Source organism: Montipora capricornis, chromosome 11 (assembly GCF_036669925.1).
Source record: "Montipora capricornis isolate CH-2021 chromosome 11, ASM3666992v2, whole genome shotgun sequence".
NCBI lineage: Eukaryota > Metazoa > Cnidaria > Anthozoa > Scleractinia > Acroporidae > Montipora > Montipora capricornis.
The window spans coordinates 18,478,983-18,483,982 of NC_090893.1; the positions used below are offsets into that span (position 1 = coordinate 18,478,983).

At 38.1% G+C, this 5,000-nt stretch overlaps 2 protein-coding genes across 2 annotated transcripts in view; both read left to right on the forward strand.

Moving 5' to 3' along the window:
* LOC138024364 (tetratricopeptide repeat protein 28-like) overlaps positions 1-5,000 on the forward strand; it is a 245,376-nt gene that overhangs the window by 71,287 nt on the left and 169,089 nt on the right. The window lies entirely within an intron of this gene.
* Positions 215-5,000, forward strand: part of LOC138024374 (tetratricopeptide repeat protein 28-like) — a 46,501-nt gene continuing 41,715 nt past the window's right edge. The window contains exons 1-2 of the mRNA XM_068871566.1: positions 215-372; positions 3,817-3,887. The gene's annotated coding sequence lies outside the window, so the exon portion shown is untranslated. The remainder of the gene's footprint in view (positions 373-3,816; positions 3,888-5,000) is intronic.

The following is a 5,000-nucleotide window of genomic DNA, read 5'->3' on the forward strand; positions in this document are numbered from 1 at the left end:
TATTATTATTATTATTATTATTATTATTATTATTATTATTATTATTATCATTATTATTATTATTATTACATCACCTTCACTGCTACTACACCTACAATAGTACATGGTAGTACCTCCTACTTTTGGGACAAAATCATGTGTCCCCATACATGACATACCTACCAATCTCTTTCTCAGGCTCTCTCTTATTCTCGGATTATTGTGGGAGGTGCCTCTCAGCAGTTTATCGCAACACGGAAGTTTCGGTTTCTTTTCTTAGTTTTCCGTCATTTGTGATAGATAAGGCAAGTAAGAACAGATTCAAAGTTTGTGGTTGGAAAATTGAAAGGATACCAAAGCACGTTTAACAGATTTCGCTCTGGAAAACTACATGTACGTAAGTCCCACCAAGTAGCTAGTAGACTAATTGTAGATGCATATACGTATACGTAAGTCTTATGTCTCGCTTTGCGACAGAACTGAAACATCATTGATCCATGTTAAACTCTCTCATAAAGTTACAGAATTTGATGGTCGACTTTGAAGTTACTTTGAGTTATGCGTAAGGATAAACCCTCTACGTATGAAACATGATCGTTTTATCGTGATACTTGATAATGTAATAACCACATCAAATCGTAATTTGCAGAGTAATTTCGTTGAAATTAATTCCGTTCACGAAGCCATTGCTTGACCTGACGGCAATCTGCATTCATTTGGGAGTCAGGGTGGCTTACTGGTTATCTATCGAGCCTACCACCACTGCTAGCCTGGGTTCAACTCTGGCCTTGGCCAGCATGTGGGTTGAGTTTCAGTCGATCTCTAAAAGGGGGGAACTGCTAACATAGGGGATCTCTAAAAGGGGGAATCTCTAAATTACTAAAATAGGGAGTCTAAGAGGGGGAATCTCCAAAATGGGGAATCTCTAAAAGGGGGAATTACTAAAATAGGGATTCTCTAAAAGGGCGAATTTCTAAAATGGGGAATCTCTAAAAGGAGGAATTAATAAAATAGGGAATCTCTAAAAGGGAGAATTACTGAAAGGGGGAATCTCTAAAATGGAGGATCTCTAAAATGGGGAATCTCTAAAAGGGGGAATTACTAAAATGGAGAATCTCTAAAAGGGGGAATTACTAAAATGGGGAATCTCTAAAAGGGCGAATTTCTAAAATGAGGAATCTTTAAAAGGGGGAATTAATAAAATAGGGAATCTCTAAAAGGGGGAATTATTAAAATGGGGAATCTCTAAAAGGGCGAATTTCTGAAATGAGGAATCTTTAAAAGGGGGAATTAATAAAATAGGGAATCTCTAAAAGGGGGAATTACTAAAAGGGGGAATCTCTAAAATGGAGAATCTCTAAATTGGGGAATCTCTAAAAGGGGGAATTAATAAAATAGGGAATCTCTAAAAGGGGGAATTACTAAAACGGGGAATCTCTAAAAGGGGGAATAACTAAAATGGAGAATCTCTAAAAGGGGGAATTTCTAAAATGGGGAATCTCTAAAAGGGGGAATTAATAAAATAGGGAATCTCTAAAATGGAGAATCTCTAAACGGGGGAATCTCTAAAAGGGGGAATTACTAACATGAGGAATCTCTAAAAGGGGGAATCACTAAAAAGGGGAATCTCCGAGACCGCAAAAATTAAGAGCGGTCTGATCCATTGATTTTAATGACAAGCATCCATTTTAACAGTGCAATTTTTGACCGCTGGTGCAATTCACACAGAAATGCCTGCTATTAAAATATCAACAAAGTACTGTTTCTATCTTAAAACTGCGGACGAAACATACAATATGAAAGTTGTAAAGCTGGAACAGAAGCTGGAAGACAAGTTAATGGCTTTAAAGTCAGAAAACCAACAACGTGAGGAGAGTAGAGAAGCGAGACCTTCTAAGCACCTTTGACAATTCACCATTACAGTCAAGCAAAAGAGGAAGCAAAAGAATAATCTTATTTTTGACATTTGGATGCACTGTGGGATATCAGCCGTGAGAGGAATTTAATAACGCACTGTAAACATGAAACAATGTTTTTGTGCTGTAAATCCTGTAAAATCTTGGCCTCCTTGATAAATGTAGCTGTAAAATCCTGAGTTGTACTTAACAGCTTTTTTACAATAACATTTTCTGTGGGCTTTCCTTCAGCTTGAAAACACCAAAAACACGGCTCCAATGGTCCCTTGACCTATCACTTGTTGGCTGACTAGGTCTTCCCATCGAAACTTCGGCAAACCAGCAAATCCGTCAAGCTTTTTCCTTTTACTAGCAAAAGCCAAGATAAACTGAAGTTCAGCCATGTTCACTTAACGTCAACTTGGCTGAGAAGAGACAAAACATTGCCTGTCGCGAAAAAATATTTTTTTATGGTTTTCCCGCCATCTCGAACAACTTTGGGAGAATTTAGTATTTCTTTAATTGGTCTTTCATGCTTTTCGTCATGCATGCACTGCTCAGATTTCCCCTTTATGTGTTCGTGTGCAAGTGAATGGTGAGGTATCCATCAACTTGAGTACCACGAAATAAAATTTAAGGAAATGACTCGAAAAGCCAACAATATAACACAAGGATGCTTATGATTCTACATATTCTTATTACTATTGAATTTAGTTGTACACTACTGTGGCATGAATGGCCTTTTTTTGATGCGTCTGAGAAAAGTAAATACCATCATGTTTTCCCACCATTTCTATTTGAAGACAGGCAATTAAATTATTTGTTGCCCTTCCTCATAAGATGCCTTCGGATGGTGGCTGTAAAAATCGACTATGTTTAACACAGCAAAAAGGGGAGCGGTGTTCATTGCAAAGAATACATTGCTAATTTGCAAGGCCAATCAGTTAGCTCGAGAAGGCCAACTAATACGAATCCCTTGAAACATAAAGGGATGCTACATCCTTCAGTGACCTAACAAATAATTATGTTGTTTTGTTGACACTGAATTTCTTTCAAGTTGAAGTGAAATTGCAACTGATGTTGGCTTGGGAACACTTTGTCCTCTGTGGAGCGCCTCTCTTTCATTATAAGGCTAGCGGTGGAGAAAGAACGCCAAGTGAGCCAATCGCTAGGTCTTAGGCGTGTTAACAACCTTCACTGATGCATTTATGGATACATATATTAAATAAATATACTGTATGAGAGACTTGCGATCGCAGTAAGAAGTTGTCAGCTGCTAATGTTTTGATGCAGCGCTATCTGAAAGCCATTTCCTGCCCAGTGATTGATGACTGTCACACTTTCTTAGGAGTTAAAAAGATGTTAAGAGATACCCCTTTTTAGAGATTCCCTCTTTTAGAGAATCCCAGTTTTAGTAATTCCCCCTTTTAGAGATTCCCCACTTTAGAACTTCCCCATTTTAGAACTTCCCCCTTTTAGAGATTCCTCCTTTTAGAGATTCCCTGTTTCCCATTCCCCGTTCCCCTTTCCCATTGCTTCATTCCCCATTCCCTGTTTTACAACTAGCCGTTGGTATTCCTTTTACCGGGTATGATTATTTTGTAAAGTCACTTGTGAGTGACACAGGCACGCAAGCAATCTTCCTGTATTGCTTACACTTAATTTATTTGCGGCCGGATTCATTATTCAGGCAAGGAACATTGCAAAGTGATTTAAGAATTAAGCGAGACTTAATGTAAGGTAAAATCTTGATTGGAATTCTGCTGGGCTAAAACACTTGCCTTGATGGATTACATGAGATAGCAAGTGCATGTGTTAATTAACGTGGGTTGTGTCTGTATAGCAGCCGCAAAGGTTAATCAAAACTGATCAATTAGTAAATACTGTATCTCCTGAGTTTGGTGTGAGTAATTTATTTAACTGCATCAAATCACTATTACAGAGTTCTTGCCAATGATTGGCGAAGCTTTCGCTTGACATCACACGGAAAAGCATCTGTTTGGAAAAACAGTGGTAAGTCGCTCATCATTACTTAAATTCTTGTAATTTTGTAGATGACTCATGCAATGAAAACAACCTCTAATTACGTATAACTTGTGTTATGTTATGTTATCTCTAAGTTACAGTGAAAAAGATCACTGCCATTGTTCATGTAGAAGACATGTCTTTTCATGCACTCGTGATCCATATATGATTCAAATTTCCCTTTTGGATGAATGAAGAATTTAAAGTTCACTTCATTCTCAAGTGCTCAGGGTTAAGCTAATTGTGGCGAATGTAGATTGGCTTATGAATAGTGTGTGCTGCTACAGTAGTGACCCGGTACTGTATTACAATATGAGCATGTAGCTTCCAACATTGGATTTGATCTGAGATAACTCAACTGCATTTTATCCTGTAAATGCGTGCCTTAGGCTGTTTAATTTTGAGGGCTTGTATTGGAAATGGAATCCTTGTTTTTTATTTAATTTTTTTTTATGGTTCTACAGCGTAAACATATTAATTTTCTTTAAATGGATGTCAAAAGAGCAGAGGGTAACCAAGAATCCTGGACAAGGTTGTTTACTACATGTATATGAACCTGGTCCATATCCAAAAAAATTTATGCATGAATTAAGGTTCTTAAATTGCCACTGCCACTTCGCCCCCTCCCACCACAATGTTGAGATATACAGTACATGGATTCTTTGCTCATCTTCCTGAACAACATTGTCCTGGGTGGGGTGGGGGAAGGGTACATTGTTGGCCTTCTTTTTAGGTTGTGGTCCAGAAGTTAAAACAACAGGAAAGTGTCAAATCTTTTTGTCCAGGAATCTTCGTAATTTTATGCTCATTAAGGAAACATGCACAATCAGCACAAACAGCTTATACTCGTGGCATAAAATAACTCCTATATTACCCTATGAAATCATCGCCTCTAAACACTTGACTACCTTTCCTCTAGATCCAACTTTACTCCCTGCCGCTGTGCAATATTGGTTGAGACCTTCTGATTTTTTTCGGTAGATCCTGCCAGTAGGAGCTCGTACTTTGTCAAGCAGGTTGGTCTTGTGTGCAAAAGTATTTGAAGTGCCCATGACTCCTTGTCATACTATTCTCTCACCTTTTTGGCAAATGCAACGTGTA